Source organism: Myotis nattereri (assembly GCF_964212035.1).
Source record: "Myotis nattereri genome assembly, chromosome: 2".
NCBI classification, from domain to species: Eukaryota; Metazoa; Chordata; class Mammalia; order Chiroptera; family Vespertilionidae; genus Myotis; species Myotis nattereri.
In genome coordinates this window covers 74,474,040-74,493,649 of record NC_138076.1, presented here as the reverse complement: position 1 = coordinate 74,493,649, position 19,610 = coordinate 74,474,040, and the positions used below count along the sequence as shown (strand labels likewise).

The 19,610-nt window shown below is 39.3% G+C and overlaps 1 protein-coding gene across 4 annotated transcripts in view; it reads right to left on the bottom strand.

Moving 5' to 3' along the window:
- Nucleotides 1-19,610, bottom strand: part of DIAPH3 (diaphanous related formin 3) — a gene marked incomplete at its 5' end in the record, with an annotated part of 567,305 nt that overhangs the window by 209,662 nt on the left and 338,033 nt on the right. The window lies entirely within an intron of this gene.

Genomic DNA, 19,610 nt, shown 5'->3' with positions numbered 1-19,610 from the left:
TAAGTCCTGGAATAAAGTAAATTTATTATGTGTCTAAGACATTAGATAAAATTTACAGCAAACCTCATGAACAAACCATATTTAGGAAATGATGTGTTTAAAATTAGATTTCTTGAGATTAAAAATGGTGGCAGAGAAGGTAGATGCTGCTTGAGACATGCTTCCAGGAACAAGCTGGAATTACAACTGAAATATAGAAAGGCTTCAGGAATAATCAACGGAAAACTCACAGAAGAGAACCCTAGTACCGGAAGACTGAAGATGCAGACCTCAGAGAAACTGGTAGGAGGGGCAGAGGCGCGAAAGGACAGGCCAGGCACCCACAGACAGCAACTGAAATCCCAGAGAGATATCTCAGCTGTGGGGGGAGGGTGCTACTCAGAACTCTGGGATCTAATCCCAAAACTGGGCTCCTTAGCAGAGAGCAGAAAATCTGAGGAGGGTAACCACATAACATCTAGCTGTGAAAAGCAGTGGGTGCTGTCTGCAAGGGAGTGGTACATATTTTCTCCTTCCTGTGATCCTTAAAATTGAGAAAATTAAGAAGAGAGTGCATAAAATTCTTTTATCATAACAATGTTTAGTGTATTAACACAATCGATTAAACACATGTCCCCGATATAGCTTGCTGTAAGTAAATATGTGATTAGAAGAGTTTATAAGCCATATGACCACGTTATATTATGAATTAGATTAAAAAGAAGTGTATTAGTAGCATAATAATAATAGTTGTAATGGTCATAGCAGTGATAACGATAGTAATAGCTGCTAAAATTTACTGAGGCAGGTATTGTCTTAAGTGTTCTGCATTATTTTTTTTAATCCTCACCAAAACATTATGATATAGATATTATTATTATCCTCACTTTACAGATGACAAAATTAGAGTAAAGTGGGTAAAGTAAAAGTTGAGCAACTGAAAAGTGGCGAAGCCAGAATTTGAACTCAGGCAGTTTAACGCCAGACTTTATTTTTAACCATTTAGCTGTATAGAAATTATTAATTACAGACATTATTTTATTTTTACAACCCCCATCCACCTATCTGTAACATATTTAAGTACAGGTATAGTTTTCACATAATGAATATTTTTGTACATTCTTGCCTAGCGCAATACTAAGTAATGCACCTATGACTAAATGGAGGAGAAACCACCCAAGCATTCTGGATGACAGATAAATATGCTGCTATATGTTTTTAAATGAACATCCTATATAATAAAAGCCTATTAGCCAAAACCGGTTTGGCTCAGTGGATGGAGCGTCGGCCTGCGGACTGAAGGGTCCCAGGTTCGATTCCGGTCAAGGGCATGTACCTGGGTTGCGGGCACATCCCCAGTAGGAGATGTGCAGGAGGCAGCTGATCGATGTTTCTCTCTCATCGATGTTTCTTACTCTCTATCTCTCTCCCTTCCTCTCTGTGAAAGAATCAATGGAATATATTTAAAAAAAAAAAAAAAAAAGCCTATTATGCTAAGTGTCCGGTCATCTGTTCAACCAGTCTAAGTGTAATATGCTAATGATATGCTAAGGCCACTCAACTGTTCGCTATGATATGCACTGACCACCACGGGGCAGACGCTCCAACCGGGAGGGTTAGGTTGCTGCTGGGATCCAGCCAATCGGGACTGAGTGAGATGGGCCAGACATGCCTTGCAGCCCTCCCGCCTCCCTTCCTGGCCCCAAATCATGCACCAGTGGGGTCCCTCGGCCTGGCCTGCGCCCTCTCGCAATCCAGGACCCCTTAGAGGATGTCGGAGAGTCGGTGTCAGCCTAATCCCACAGGCCAGGCCGAGGGACCCCACTGCTGAATGAACTCGTGCACCAGGCCTCTAGTTGAAATATAATGTGATTACAACCATTGAACAAAACCACATATTTAAAATATGATGGTTTACTCTACTGATCCAATTTAATTATGCACACACATCAAGTCTGGGAAAGATCTAGAGGAAGGCCTCATAAAAGTCTGAGGGATTCCCATATAACAAAAAGTACAAAGCAAACATTGGGAGGGAACATAGTGGGTCTGTTTGTTTCTGACACAAAATACACTATTCTAATACTTACCAATTCTCTAACACCAAATGAGTATCTTCCAATTCAACTCAATTCAGACACTAGCTGGAGTTAGCACAGACCGCAGAGGTTTAAGAACTCATCCCACAACACTGCCCTCACTTCACAGGATAGTTCCCAGTCCCAAGGACTACCCATACTTGTGACAGACTGGCTATAAATCCAGAGGTTCCTGTGGTAGGATGACTCAACAGAACTCAGGAAGTAAAGAATACAACTTGTGAAAGGCCAAATTAAAGCCATGCATAGGGCAAGGAAAGGGGAGCACAGATGGTACAGTTTTCATCCTGCTCCAGATGCATCGCCCTCCCAGTACATCAATGTGTACACCAAACAGAAGCTCCCTTAACCTGGTAGTTTCAGAATTCTTATTAAAGCTTCAATTTGTAGGCATGGCTGATTAAATCATTGTTCGTTAGTGATTAGGTTCAGTCTCTAGCCCCTCTCTCCCCTCCCTGGAGATCAGAGAGTGGACTGATAATTCCAACCTTCTAATCACATGGTTGGTGGCTCTGGCCACCAGCACCCCTGACTCCCGGCCCCCAATCATGAAATATCCTGGTTCCCCTTCCCACCATCTGTAGGGGAATAATCTCATTGCAAAGAAAATACACAATTGCTTAAGAAACTTCAAAGGTTTTATGAGCTCTATGTCAGAAACTAGGAAAAAGACCATACTACATGGATGGAGAAGTGCCTGGTCAGAGGGCAAAACTCCAGTAGCTGTGAGAAGGTGTAAGAGAAGTACATTTCTGATTCATGAGTGGTCATCCTCAGAGAGGTCTAAGGCCTGCGCTGCCCTCAGAGGAGGCCAGCTGCTTGCAACTGAACATGGAGCCATTCCAGTGAGTGAGCGTTTCTCAGTGGGATGAGAGAAGAAAGACTTAAGGTTCACATGAAAGGCTTCTTAGGTGATCTTTTGTGCCTTTTCCAACTCCTTGGTAGCCTGTGGGTCAGCAACTTTGTCCTATCATTGTGATTTGAAGCACCTTTTTGATGACTCAGTTTCCACATCAGTGAAATGGGAAGAATCCCATCTCATGTTTTTACCTCACAGATATTTCATAAAAGATCAAAGGCTATAACATAGGATGAAGAATTTTTTTAAATAGAGTACACTATGTAGTGTTACTCTTATTCTTAGAACTCAGTAAGAAATGAAGAGCTTAACAATTGAAGTCATTAATATTAGAATCAAAGTGAAAGTAAATCACCATCATCATGCAGGGGGAATAGTGTTATGAAAGTTAGGCCAAAAAGAAAAGTTGCTAATTTCAAGAGTAAAATATTAGGAATGTCTGTGGCATACTTAAAAATTTAAGGTTAACATCATAAAAAGTACGCTGCCTGAAAGAAATGGTTCTGTGGCTACTCTACAGATGGAAACCCCACGGAGCTATGACTCACGCTTCATCAGCAGTCTCCAAGGACATTGCCTGTACATTATAGTTAAGAGGACTTAGCCCAACTGATCAACTTTTCACTGTTGGTTTTTAAATAAAGACCAAAGGACAACTGGAAGAGAAAAATGCAGGTGCAAATTCTAGGCTAATCTATATATATAAAACCGAACAACGAACAACCGGACAACCAGTCACTATGACATGTGCTGACCACCAGGGGACACACGTGGAACACGGAGGGCATCGGCCGCGGCAGGATGGTGGAGCAGGTGAGCGGGGGCACCAGAACAAGGCAGGGCTCCAGTTACTGTCCTCAGGTGGTTACTGAAAATTCTTTGATCCCACACACTGCGGTCCTGCCTGGCACTCACACCTGCTGCTGGCGCCAGTCCCACAAGCACCCACTGCTGGCGCTGGCCCCGATCGTGGGTGCGAGCGGTGGCTGCCAGCCCGATTGCCCCTCAGGGCTTCCCCACCATCTCCTGCTTCTGAGGGGCAATCAGGGCCAGCAGCTGCCTCTCATACCCGCTGCCAGCAATGGCCCCACTCGCACCTGCAGCCAGCGCTGGAGCCACCACTCACACCCACTGCCAGCCCCACTCGCACATGCTGTCGGCGCCCAGTGCCAGTCCCAATAGCTTGGCGCCATCACTGGGTGCGAGCAGTGGCTGTCGCCACCTGAGGGCTTCTCCACCTCTCCCTCCTCCTGAGGGGTGATCAGGGCAGCAGCCGCTCACAGCCGCTGCTGGTGCCAGCCCGAATTGCTCTGCATCGTCAGCGTGAGCGAGCAACCAGCGCTGTCAGCGCATGGGAGCGGCAGCGGCAGCGGCAGGAGGGGCTGCTGGCAGACGGGACCGCGGGCACAGTGCAAGGAGCCGGGAGGGGGCATGGAGTATGGGCCAAGACCCAACCCTGTTCCCACTGCAGTCTCACAGCCCACAGTTCCTTTCAAGGTGCACAAATTTGTACACTGGGTCCCTAGTAAAATATAATCTACTGCTTTCTCCAAAGATTCATTTTCATTCACTGAACGTGGAAATGTAGGAATCGGCATGGTGGATAACACACCCAAAATTGTTTTGAATGAAACCAGCACAGGTGAAAATTATTATATCTGTAAACATCAGCATATTTAGGTGTTGCTTAGGGCAGAAGGGGTAGACAATGAAGGTCTGCTATTACTAAGAATGGTAAGTTTACCTCTTTCATTATTACTAATTATCTATACCTGGGATCTGTAAAATATTTCATATTATATCTTATCATGCAGTTTTCATATATTTGGAAATGTGTTGTAAAATTGATAAAGTGTGTGCATGTACACCTGAAATTATAAAGCATCAAGATAAATAATTTCATAAATATTTTTATTTTATGCATATGATCAATATTGAGTGTAATATGTTTTAATGTATATATTCTAGTAAATTTTCTCTGCAGAAATTTAAATAAAGCAATTTACATTAAATAACATTAAAAAAACATAGTATAGTGTTTGGGGTCATCTGATGGGTAAAACTAAAGAATATTTAAGCATGTCCTTAATGTTTTTCTTTTTCAGCAATATTTCTAGAACTAGCTCCTTTATGCATCTTCAAACATAATTTAACCACATTTTTCACACATGTCATATTCTTTGAGGTCAGTGACTATATTTTTTTATATTGGAATCAGAACTACAGGAGAGTTTTAAATTGTCCACATCAGAGAAGTGTTAATTTACTGGTGTCACGACCTGTGCATGAATTTTATCTTTCAACTTTGTCACATGTTTTTACCGAAAAATTAATCTTAGTTTTTATTCCTTTTCATGATTTAGAAGTAACAAAAAATAGTCATCATCAAACAGAGTTAGATTATTTTAAGGCAATTTCAACTTTTGCATTGCACTCAGTTAATGTTCAGACAGAGGTGATGTCTCTGTCACCTCACACATCTGTGTCTCTGCCCCAACACACTGCCCTTCTCTAATCGCCACACCTCAATAGGCAGAACCATGGATTCTTTTCCTGTACTAGAAACCTAGTAGTCTTGACCCTTCTCTCTCCTGCAACCCTCAGATCCAAATGATCATGACATCCCTGGCATTTTACTTGACAACATTAACTTAAACACATCCCTTTCCTGCTTAAAACCAGCCAGTAAACTGCTTACATTGACAATGTGCCTTGACTCAAATCCAGATTCAGCCCAGTTTACTTCTAAAACAGCATTCTGCTTCTGCATTCCCTACCCTGTTCCTCTTCATCCATTCTGTACATGAAGCTAGAAATAATGTCTATTAGCCTGTCGGCTCCGCCAGAGTCATTCCTTTTCATACTTTATAGCAAGAGTCAAACACTCCAGCCAGCCCCCTGGTGAGCTGCTCTCCCTACCTTCATACCTTATGATTATTATATCATCTTTGCAATTACCTCACTCTATTTTATTTTTTTCATGTGCCTTCCTCTCCCAATTGACCAGGAATTTCTTAAGGGAAGGCACCATATTTTATTGATCAATAGTGTGGTGAAAGCCTGGGGAGGGGTGTAGGGGTGGGTTAGAAGGGGCCAATTGGGAGGAAAAAGGGGGATATATGTAATACTTTCAACAATAAAGATTTTAAAAAATGAAATGGGGAAATACAACAGATTAAATATCTAGAAACTTAAAATCTAAGACAAGACTTGTCTCCTTGTAATTATGATAATTATACATTAGAGGTGTTAAGCTTTGAATAAAAATTAAAATCACAACTATAAATATTTAAGTTTAAAGCAATCATGAATATAAGCTTTCTGTAATATGATGGCTTCAATGATTTACCAGGTTAAAATTTCAAATAACAAGAGAGAGTAGAGATTATTACACACATTTAAGTAATCTTTGTAATTAAATAATAATCGTTTGTGAATATGTCCTGGAGTAGTTGGTTATTATTTCATACCAAGCTTACAAAGAATGTCATTCACTGTTAGGTATCATGACATATTCCAGAGAAGTTGATTTCTTTAAAGAATGCTTAAACAACTTATTACTGATACCACTGAAATAATCTGGTTATTGTTTAACCGGAAAGGAATGACGGAAGACTAGATGATATAGGACGCCATTTATATAGCTCTGTCGGAAAGCTGCAATTAACATTCTCCAAGTCTTTTCCCAGCTGATCGATGGGGAAAGGGACTGGACAAAGGCAGTCTGGCTACATGCCCAGTAAGGTCTGAGTGATGTGGGAAGGTGCTTACCTATCTGTCAATCACACCTGGGAGCAAGTCAGTGGTCAGAATGGCCACTGCAAGGGTGCCAAACCTGGATATTTAAGCTCCTAGACAAAAGAGTGCACTCTCTTGACCTTTGGCCCTCTGGCCCTCTTAGGACTCCTGTTGTGGGGGGTGTCATGCTCCCTTACACCCACCTGAGCCGTGGCCATTTGGAATCCACACAATGGTGTAATGGACTTTAATTCAACCTGATGCTGAACTAGCCAGGCTGCAACATGGAATGGAAGGTCTAGACCAGTGATGGCGAACCTTTTGAGCTCGGCGTGTCAGCATTTTGAAAAACCCTAGCTTAACTCTGGTGCTGTGTCACATATAGAAATTTTTTGATATTTGCAACCATAGTAAAACAAAGATTTATATTTTTGATATTTATTTTATATATTGAAATGCCATTTAACAAAGAAAAATCAACCAAAAAAATGAGTTGGCGTGTCACCTCTGACATGCGTGTCAGGTTCGCCATCACTGGCCTACACACTGGCCTCTTTCAGGAGTGACTTAAGGGAAATGGGACACTGGAAACTGAGGACTATACTCCACACAAATAGTCTTCTACCACACCTTCTTCTCCCATAAGGGCTTCTGAAAGTGCTTATTTCAGTTTTGCCTCAAGAACCCCGCTAGCGATGGAGGAATCCCACTTGTGCACTCCTCTGATAGCATTACCATAAAATAAGTTATTCATTCAACCTAAATTAACCTTCCTACACTCACCAACACAATTGTTCTGTAAAGGAAACTAGAGGTTATAGTATTTCAGGCTCCCAACAAGATAATTTTTCCTGTATGATTTTAATAATAAAGGTATTTTATAAAACTGCTATAGGCCTGTGGCACGAAGAGATTCATGCAATAGGCCTTCCCTCCCTTCTCCTCCTCCAGACCCAGGACCCAGGCCTTCACTCCGGCCGGAGCCGCCTTCTGTCCTCCATCTTCGCGGCCCCGGCTCGCCCTCAGTCTTCGCTCCACCACTTGGAGCCTACATATGCAAATTAACTGCCATCTTTGTTGGCGGTTAATTTGCATATTGCGCTGATTAGCCAATGGGAGGCGTAGTGAAGGTATGGTCAATTACCCTGTTTGTCTATTATTAGATTAGATTAAGAATATTTTATAAATGCCAGTTATAAATAATGAATTAGATGCACAAAAACGCCAGTTAGCATTAAAAAATTCTTACTATTAAGTAGGCCTATAACAAAATCTAATTTCTACAATACCATTATAAAACCTATTACTATTTTTGAAAATATATGAATTGAAACAAGATGGTAAAAAAGCACAAACACAAAATAAATTGCAGCTTAGTTCATAACAGAAAAACATAAATTGAAAGAAGCAATGCTGAGCGAGTAGCCAGTTATCCTCACCAAGTGGCCCACTCTCCTCTGCTCAGCTTTTCTTTCTTCCCATTGTCCTGATTATTGCATTGCCCAATGAATTTACTATACTCTGTACAGTGAGGGGTTTGCTGTTATTGCTAACGTCACACTGTAAGAACTGCCTATATTTGGTGGGAAGCTGGAGAGAAGAAAGGTAGAAGGCAAGCAGAGGAAATGATGGGCACAGCCAATGAAAGGGCACCAGCCATTTCTGTTGTTCCATTTCACTCATGCTGGGGAGAAATAAGCAGCCTTGCCTTCCTCAACTATGCAGAGGTTTGAAGGCAAAATAGCTTTTTAGAAGAGAAATCAATATTAGTGGGAGAAGCCTATCTAATAGAAAATCATGCTTTCCTATAATTATTTGAGAATTCCTTGTTATAAATAAGATGTTTAAGAACATGGTAAATAGCGCAGCCACCGTGGCTCAGTGGTTTTGCATCGACCTATGAATCAGGAGGTCACAGTTCGATTCTTGGTCAGAGTACATTCTCAGGTTGCAGGTGGGGCATGCAAGAGGCAGCCAATCAATGATTTTCTCTCATCATTGATTTATTTTTCTCTCTGTCCCTCTCCCTTCTTCTCTGAAATCAATTAAAAAATATATAAAATTTTTTTAAAAAGAACATGTACATTTATAAAAGCCAAGCGATACCAGAATGACCGGTTGCTATGATGCACACTCGGGCAGGCCAACTGGCCCAATCGGGGGCGGGGCCGGCCAGCCAACCTCCTACAGTCCCTCCCCCAGCTGGCCCTGCCCAGATCCCACCCCCCATCGGGGCAAGCCAGCTGGACCCCACCTGTGCACAAATTCATGCACCATGTCTCTAGTGGTAAATAAATGTTAAACCAGGGGTCCTCAAACTACGGCCCACGGGCCACATGGAAATACAAATATTGTATTTGTTCCCATTTTGTTTTTTACTTCAAAATAAGATATGTGCAGTGTGCATAGGAATTTGTTCATAGTTTTTTTTTAAACTATAGTCCAGCCCTCCAACGGTCTGAGGGACAGTGAACTGGCCCCCTGTTTAAAAAGTTTGAGGACTTCTGTGTTAAACAAAAGAGGTCAATAATATGGGGGTTTATAATAGCATTCAAAATGTTCCCTCAGGAAAATGGTTTTGTGTGCATGTGTATGCCAGGGAGGTTTTAATGTGGTCCATAGTAAATATTAAGCATAAAATGACAGATTTGCAAATTCTGAGGTGTTTTCATAAATGGCTACTGGAGACCATGCAGCCTAACAAGTCCTGAGCTGCACATCTCTGGACCTGAAAAATTCCAAAATTGTTCTCCTGTCTAGATCTTTACTCCTACATCTCAGTCGATGACTGGTGTTATGACTCCTTTCTTTTTCTCATGCCCCACACACCAATCATAGTGGAAATCCTGTTGGTTCTACCTTCAATGTAAACTCATTGTCTAAATCCTTCTTACCACACTCGCTACCTCCTCCTGGCCAACATTATATCTCCCCTGCATTATTATTACAGCCTCCTGACAGTCTCACTGCTTCTACCATTGTTCCTCTACATTTCCTGCCACCTCCACAATAGCCAAAGCAATCCTTTGAAAATTCCAGCCAGATAGCATTTTGTTACAGAATAGTGAAAAGCTAGGAAAATAGAGAAACTGAGACAAGAAAATTAAACAAGGCCAAACAGATTGCAGCTAGCAAGCAAATAATAATCCATTATCTTTCCCAAACCAAGGACACTTGAGAGCAAATGGTTAACTAAAGAATGCAGGAAAAGTGGGGTTGGGGGCAGCTTTAAACTAAGAAGCCAGCAGTCTCAGGGCTTGGCAAGATAAAATTGCCAGGTGCTTCTCATGAATTTTGGGAAAGCCATAACAAAGTAAAAGGGGAACCTTGAGAGTTAATCTGTACCAAGATACCTGGCAGAGGAATTTTAATACCTATAGACAGAAGGGTATATAATCCCTTCAGCCACCCCCAGTGCACTCACTTACCAAATTACTTGGGAAGTCTACCTGGGCGTTATAGGCCAGTTGTATTTTGATAGATTTGTTTGCCTTGCTTTTTTTTTTCTTTAATAAATTTACTAATTTCACTTCTTTAAAAATTGGCTTTACTACAATGCAGTTGTTCAGGGTGACTCATTTGAAGTCTTTCCAAGAAGAGGAGGAGGGGAGCACCCTCTCCCTTCAACTCAGGGGGCTGCCCCATACACCTTTCCTGGTATCTGTGGGATGCCTGTCACAATTCGTCTACTCAAAACCCTTCCAAAGGTTCCCATCACAGAGGACAAGCAAATCTGTACACAATGGCCAATCATGTGCTATAGCAAGGGTGGGAAACCTTTTTTTGAGTGCATGCCAAAACCAGCAAAATCTCTGACTCAAAATTCTTCTGCGTGCTAACACTAATTTTTTGAGAACATGTTACACCTACTTGATATCTCTTAAGGTGTACATATGTGAAGAACCTTGAAGAAATAATAAAATTCATTCGAGCGACAAAAACACAGTATATGATGATGAAAAATGCATTTATTTTTTAATGTATACATGTACACTGATAGTCCGACACAAAACTTTATGACTCGTTTGATATTATCAGTGGGATTTTGTTGCTGCATCACTGATGACAGAGATTTTACATCAGGTTTATATTTCGTGACCTTCAGAGATATGCACGAGCTACTACTTTCATCCGTCAGGCTACTCCTATTACGAGACTTAACAAAATTCATAACTGACAACAAAGATTCACAAGCGTATGTGGATGAAACCAAACCTCTGGTTGGATCTAGGAAGGCAGGGAGAGTTAAGGCAGAGGCATAGAAATTGCTCTCCCCCTCTCTCATCAATCCATGTCTATGGTCTTTAAGATAACTTATGTAAAATTATTTATTTACCTAAGATGCACCTACACTGAATTTATCTGAAAAATAAAAAAGTCGATATTAAGAAAAAAATTGTAAATGGAAGATTATAAGAGAGGGTTTCGCGTGCCAGCAACAGTTACTGGTGTGCAATGTTTGGCACACGTGCCAGGGGTTGCCCACCCCTGTCCGATAGGATGTTACCTTTCTGACCTTACCTCCTATTACACTCCCCTTCCACCCTCTGTTTCAACCTAACTTCCATACTGTGGGGCCTGTGCACTTGCTCTCCCCTCGCCTATAGTGCTTTTCCAAATACTCATGCTGGCACCTCACACCTTCAAATTTTGCACAAAGACCACCTTCTCTACAGGCCCCCGTGACCACTCAACATGAACTCCAAAAACCCTGCCCTGGAATTCCAAAGCCAACTGTCTGACATAATATACATTGGCTGCTTTCTTCCATTTATGTTCTGTATCCACACCTAATAAGTAACCTGCAGGAGAGCAGAGACTTTTCTTTGTGATCATGTATTATATCCAGTACTGCAAATACTGGTGCCTGAGACAGAAGAGGCATTAAATAAACAATGAGATAATGAATAAAATATCTTATTTAAGCCACTGCTATTTTTTTCCTGTTACTCAAAGTCAAGTCTAATCCTTGTTAATACTAGTGCCTAGGACAGTGTCTACTACGCAGCAAGGGCTTGATATGTTTTTTGGGAAAGATTCTTTCCTTATAGGGTCAGAAGATATCAAAAACTGTAAATGAGCACTAGTTCTTTCTTCCTTAAAATATGTAGTTTGACAAACAGCTGCTGACAAATTGCCATCACAGTGACAATTGCATAACAAAAGGGGCTCCCTACTGATCAATTTTAAATCTATACTTTAAGATGAGCTTTTCTGAGAGGAGCAAAACATTTTCTTTAGGTTTTCCTCTGAAGGTGAGTACTAGTAAACATCTTTTTAGATGCTTCTCTCATTTACCTTATATCATTTACCTTAAAACTGTTAGTTCCTATTTCCTTATGGCACTCCTTATAATTCTGGGCTGATAAATTTGTTTTTTAAGTAAAATTCAAACACTTCCATAAAAAAAAAATAACCTCAAAGTTGCTGAAGAGTTGGAAGGCTAATTGCTTTTAAAGGTTATGTAGCAGTAGAACCCTTTTTTAAAAGAAATCTTGTATCAAAGCTCAAACTATGAAATAAAAATAAAGTGACAGGCTGGAGCACAAGTGGGCAAAGAGAACTCATTTTCCAAATTCCATTCCCTAACCTAGAATGTGCAATTGGTGAAAATTCATTGAACTTATGATTTGTGCAATTTCCAACATGGATATTTTTCTCTAATTTTTAGAAAAAGTGTCAAAATTTTCCATTAACATAAATCTATAAATTTTTGGCCTTATATTCTAAAGCTTGCATAAGTCTCAGGTAAGACATAGTTGTAATGTGCTGCAATAACTTCTGAGAACATATATTAAAATTCTATGTCATTCCCAGAGACTCATGATTACTTGCACATTTATTGACAACATATGCAGATCTATGATAACAGGAAATAATTACTGAAAAATAACAGCAACGACTACAACAAATGTAGGAATATGTTTACAGTGCTTACTAGGTGCTATTCAAGCTTTAAGAATCTACACTAATAAAAGAGAAACATGCAAACTGGTGTCACTCCACAACACCCACCAGCCAATCAGAGTGACTATGCAAATTAACCCAACAAAGATGGAGGTTAATTTGCAGATGCAGGCGCAGAGTGAAGACTGAAGACTGAAGTCTGAAGACTGAAGAGGCTGCGTTACGGCTGGGAGGGAAAAGCCAAGTCTCGCTGCGGCCGGACCAAAGGCCTGGGTCCTGGGTGCTGGAGGAAAACTGGTGCCAGCAGCCAGATGGAAGGAAGGCCTATTGCGCGAATCTTTGTGCAACGGGCTTCTAGTATTTACATATTAACTTATTTAATCCTTACTACAAATCTCTGACTTAAGCACAATTATTTAATTCCCATTATATAGGTTTAAACAAACAAACCAAAATACAAAGTCCCAGAGAATTTTCCTTATTTTCTGGGACTTAGTTTGTTTGAGTAGCTATTTCAAATCTGTAACCCAGTAACCTAAGGTTACACCTCTATCAACAGGTAGATGTGGGGTTTGATTCCCAATTGTCTGGCTTCAAAATAATAATACATTGCCTCTGCAATCTAACTGGAGCCATGTTTTTTTGTGCCCACTAATGTCATTTACTGGAATTACTGTAATTGTCACTGTCTATAAATAAAAACTCCTTAAATTCGGAGGCATACTATAAATTTTGGTTTTAACTGCTTTGGTATTTGCATATAAGAAAAGGGAGTTCCATAAACTCACCAACAACTATTAAACACCCAAATGTTTCACAACATAATGATAGATGATTCCCATATATACATACTTATCAGTGTCATTTTTCCCTTAGCTGTTTCTTAATACTCAAAGTCGATAATCTACCTTCAGTTATGGGACCGATGACAAGGATGGCGGTACTGGGTTGAAGATTGTCCCAAAATCCATGGCTACCAGCAGCTCAGAACATGGCTTGTTTGGAAATAAGATCGGTGGAGAGGGAATCTGTTAAGGATCTCGAGATGTCATCCTGGACTTAGGGTGGGCCCTAAATCAAATGACCAGTGTCCTTATGAGGAGAGGTGAGGACACAGAGACACAAAGAAGGCAATATGAAATGGAGGCAGAAAAACACTCAGGAGTGCTGGCAGCCACTCAAAGCTAAAAAAAAAAAAAAAAAAAAAAAAAAGGCATTGGGTGGTTCCTCCCTGAGAGCCTCCAGAGGGAACCACTTCTACCCACACCTTGATTTCAGACTTCTGTATTCCTCAACAGTTAAAGAATATGTTTGTTGGTTAAAGCAATGAAGTGTGTGGTAATTAATTATGGTAGCCCTACAAAGTTAATATATCTACTAATTCAACATTTTGTATGCTGCATAAACACAGTACCTGCTGCATCTGGTCAACGCCTCTTCAACCCTTCAGTCCCATGTCAACCTGGTGAGCAACAAGATGCTACAGACTGCCATAAATGTGTTTGTTCCACCCACTGTTAGATTTCTCTATGGTATATGGATTTGCTGAGTTAAGCTATCCTTCAGAATGCTCTCATTTTGAAATTTTCTTTCATCTACCTTGTTTGTAATCTTCCACTTCATGTTGCAAGATGGAGGTGCAGTAAATACTGCTTTATGGCAGCAGTCTAAAAGCTCCAAGACCTTGGCCATCACTGTCGATCCTGCCCTGCTACCTGATGTTCGCTATGGCTCGTGAGTGACACTGATAGAACTGTGTGAGTAGCTATTTCAAATCTGTAGCTGGCCAAAATCTGCAAACACTGTAAACTGTTAGTTTCTCGAAAAGATTAATGCTATATTGATGCCACTTTCCATCTGCTAACCTCCAAAAAGATATAGAGGTCTTCCTGATGTGGTTTCCTTCTTCATCATCATCCATCAGCCCAAGCAGTAGCCGACTCAGGAAACGTTCCTGGCTCAGTATTACAAAAAAAACCAACTTTAGGTGAAATAGTTCCTCCCTGCTCAGCGTTCTTCAATGTCAGGCCATAGAATCAAGAATCCTTCCTGGGATTTTGGTCATGTTCTTTCTATATTCCATTCTGCTGCTTTCCAAAACAGTTTATATTTGCACTATAAAATTATCTCATGAAAGTCTCCAATTTAAACTTCTGATGCCAACCCTACATAGATATCCCCTGAAAATAAACTGGAAGGATTTTAAAACAAAATGCTGCTCAGCAGACAACCTGGACCTTATGGCTTCTTAGTGCTCACGGGGCACTGTAAGTATTTTCCATATGTCCTGTAATTGCCTTGTGAATGTCCTGGTTATATTTCATAATAACATTTTATGTTAAAGTGCTAATTTACAAATACCACTCTTTTAGTAAATGAATACAAAACTATGTGGATCACATTTTTATAATAATATTTGGCTTATAATAACATTAAAATTATTTTAAGATTCCTAGGTCTACTTATTAGGTGATTACAGATAATCAGGTTAGATCACGGAGGCCTGACTACACAGAAGTCATAGACTAGCTTTACAGACATGGCTTGTTACTCTACCTTCTACCTGTGAAACCAGTGCTACACCATTAATGGACACCAAATGTTTACAATATTTCCATAGGGTAATGAAAAAAAAATAGGCTAAACCATTTTTCCATTTCTACTCTTTTAGAAAAGTGTCAAAAGATGATTCAGTGTAACTAGTCTTTATCAACTACTTGCTTATAATAAAATAAGAACTTTATATTAGCCAAACAAGAGTAAGTGGCAAACAAATTAAAAATTGGGATATAATAAGTAAAAGAAAAGGAAAAACTTAGTGTATCCCATTAAAAATGAATGCATTCTAAAATAAAATAGATTCATGAATTATTTACATTTAATTTCAGGGTTAGAATGCCTCAGTGTTTCCTTATACATGCCCTAATATACATATGTGTCAGGTCTACTCAAAAAAGGAATTGAGGCACACCTGTAATTATTTAAAAGCATGTGATAATTTGTGGTTTGTACAAGAATCTTTGATATTACTTTATTGATTACTAGTGAATGAACATTCAGCACAGCAGGTCTATGACTGTGTCTTCAACTGATCTGATAAAGTAAAATAATCATTTAGTAATGACTACTCTATTCTATAGCCAAAAAACAAGCAAGAGGAAGTTAGTGTATTAGTTTGCTAGGACTACCATCACAAAATACCACAGACTGGGTGGGTTAAACAACAAAAATCTATTTTCTCAAAGTTCTAGAGTCCAAGATAAGGTGTCAGTAGGTTTGGTTTGTTCTGAGGCCTCTGTCCTTGGTTTGCAAATGGCCACCTTCTTGCTGTCCTCACACAATCTGTCTTCTGTGCATACACATTTTGGGGGTCTCTTTATAAGTTGATATTTCCTCTTTGTATAAGGTGACTAGACAGGTTGAATTAGGGTCCACCCTAAAGGCCTCCTTTAACTTAATCACCCCTATAAGCCCTATCTCCAACTATACAGTCACGTTATGAAGCTTGGGGCTTCAATGTATTTGGATAGAATTCAGCCCAAAACAGTATGAGAGTGCGCGTGTGTGTGTGTGTGTGTGTGTGTGTGTGTGTGTGTGTGTATATATATATATATATATATATATGTATTCAATTAAAGCAATATCCTATATGATTGTCTCCTCGAACAAAATTATTTTAATATAAATGTCCTCCACCAGTAATATGTATCTATCAAACTACTTCACTATATTGGGAGAAATGTATCCTAATGTATATTTTCAAAAACTTCTATATCCTACAATTGATATGAAACATGAATTATTTGTCTTACAAAATTATGAGGCAATAACATTCATGACATAATGGTTCTAACACAATGCTATTTATGTTGTAAATTTGTTGCACAATAAATATTTTAATGCACTGACAATATATATTTAAAATATAAAATGCAATTGAATTAATAATACTGAATATTCAAAATAATTATATCAAATTCACTAACAAATTTTAATTGGCTTTTCTGGAAGTCAATAGCATAGGAGGTTAATGAAAGGCTTTGAAATGCCTTCTATTTGTTATAGCAGATGAATTTGAAATTTTCAAACACTATGCAGTTTCCAGGTGGCAGCCACCTGGAAATTAAGTGTTCTAAGTGTTCACAGTAGGTGCATAAAAGATAAACATTTGGTATTTAGTAAGGCATTTATCATAAAATGTTGGAAAGTCACAAGGAATTGAAAACCAAGAGATGTATTTGAGTAGACAACTATTTGGGTAAAACCAAGAAATTACTAGCTAAAAGCAAACAAATAAAGCCTTAAAAGCAGAGAGTCTATAAAATAGAAGAATATATATATCAAAGAATACTCCTGAAAGCTAAAAATGTAGAAACAGAAAAAAGTAACAATAAAAATGGATGATCATTAAATCCACTCTGATAGTACACTGAATATTGTCTTTTTTCTAGATTCTAGAGTCAGCTAACTACATTCCCAGCAGTTCCAGGAATGGTCTCTAGTATATAGTAGAAGTTCTTAAATAGTGGTCTAAGATTTTCTGAAAAAACTATAAATTTATTTTTTTAAGGACAAAGTAGAATACATAAAAAGCTAGGTGAGGTCTCCAATAACGAAAAAGCACAAAAGACAAGGTGATATTAACTTTTTTACTTGATGAAGGAGACAGCATTTTGGTCACAGCTGCCACTTGCTATAGATTCAACTTAAAATCTACCACACAGCTCTCAGTTGAGATACTGAAAGGCTATAAAATGACATGGCAAAAAAGAAGAGGGAATAGAAGGAAAGGGACTAAGGAGGATTTTTTCACGTACTTAAATGGGGAGGAGAGGTTAAGGGTACAGGAATCAAGAGCCACATTTTATTGCACATTGTGATTTACACATTGAGATGTGGCTGGAGAAGGCAAGTAAGCTTGCAGATATACAAGTGTGGAGCTCGAAGGGAAGTGCCAGATATAAATTTGTGTCATTAATGTTTTGATGGTATTTAAGCCCTTGGGAACTAGAGAGATCAACCGAGGAGAAGCCATGGGCGGCGGGGGGCGGGGAGGGAAGAAGAGAAGAATTCACTATTAGGCTAATAACAGCAGTACTTACAGGTTGCATAGAAGAAGAGGGGGAGGTAAAGGATACTGAGAATAAGAGGGCAGAACCAGTTGGGAAGAAACCAGATATGAGTGAGGGAGCCTGCATTGCACCAAGACACAGAAACTATGCCATGGATCAGCAGGAAGACAAGAACAGTTTCTAGCACAGACTAATCACACAACTATGTTTGTTGTATGAATGAGTGAATAGTTACAGAGGAAGTAGCACAGTCTTTCTGGAATTCAGAGTTCACTATCTAGGATAATGGAAATATATGCCAGAGCTTTGATAACCCTGAAAAAGACAGAGCTGAACAAGGTGACACTGTAAACTTACCTTTGTTTTATTTTAATGCAACCCAAGAAATCCCACAGTTTTGTCTTATTTCCTACTCATTAATAAAATAAAATTCCAATTTAATAATGAAAGAGGTTATGTGAAATAATCTATAAAACCTTCGTATTTCAGAGTTTATTAATTCCACTTGTTTAGACACAGGAAAATACATTCAACCCCGAGAAGTCGGAAAAGGAAAGAACTATCACAATGGTGTAGAGAAATACAATAATGAGCCAAAATACTTTCACTGAAATACAACAGATAAGCCGTAAGCTATTATCTCTTAGGAAAGAAGCCGCCCTAATGAAGTAGATTTTCGAAAATTGTCATACGGGTAAGCTCATTAGTTGCAATGCAAGTTCCCCCTGCTGATCCAGGAGTACCTAATGGCCAAGATTTGTTTTATCTCAAAAACAAAGGTACTATTTAATTCATGTGATAGCTCACTGAGGAGATTTCAAATCTGAAAACTTTTAAATAATGATATATGAGAGCACTGAAATTCTCCATAGCAAACCGACTTATTTCATCCAAAACATCACAATCATTCCTCTAAAATCTCCTTCATTAATAGGGTAATAGAAGCATACAAAGAACTTATGCTCAACAATCACATACAGTATGAATTATCTTAGTAATGGCTATTTTATTTCAAATATGAAGTTGGCTGCTCCCAGTGAAACACATTAACGGTATGTGCTGACCCATCCACATATGTGTTCCTCTGCTAACCAGATGGAAACTAAACCCCTTCAGGCCCCCACTGCTCCATAGAAACATCAGGATAGAACACAAACAGAAAAATCTAATTACCAAGTTACAACTCTGCAAGCCCTTATGAAAGTTAAACATTTTTTAAAAGCAAAACATCGTAATATTCATACAGAATTTTAAGTACAATCAAATGAGTCATGATAGGTAAATGATATTTCAAAACCTTAATTTACAAGCAAAACTGCTAGAAAGTAAATTCCACGATGAGAAATGCATCTGAAACAGAGGTATGTTCAGGCTTACTGCTCAGCTTCAGAACTAGTAGGAAAGATGGTGAAGTGATCAGAAATAGAAACTGCTATCAGGCAGAAAATGTTTGCACTGCTTTAATTCTTGCTAAATAACCTAATGTTTACATAAGCTGTTAACTACTCAACTACCTTTTCACTAGAAAAACGCACACAAAATTTCCTTTATATTTCAAGGCACTTTGGACCACTTTTTCCTCTACCACTCTGTTACTTACCAAGTTTAATGTTCATCAAAAACACCCATTTTCAATTCTTTTTCAAGCCATTAATTCAAAATGTATTCCAAAATATCAGAAATCTCATTTCAGAAATGTCGCCTTCCCTAAGTTAAAAAGCCAGTCATTTCAAAACTATTTTAAGGAGAAACTAAGATGGCGACATAGGTAAACCCCGGGAAATTGCTGCCTCCCACAACAACTTCAAAAATACAACGAAAAGACAAAACGGACATCATCCAGAACTACAGGAAGGCTGGCTGAGTGTAAATTCTACAACTAGAAGCAAAGAGAAAAGCACACTGAGACTCAGAGGAGCTGGGAAAGTAAAGTGCAAAGGTACGGAGGCTCGAGCG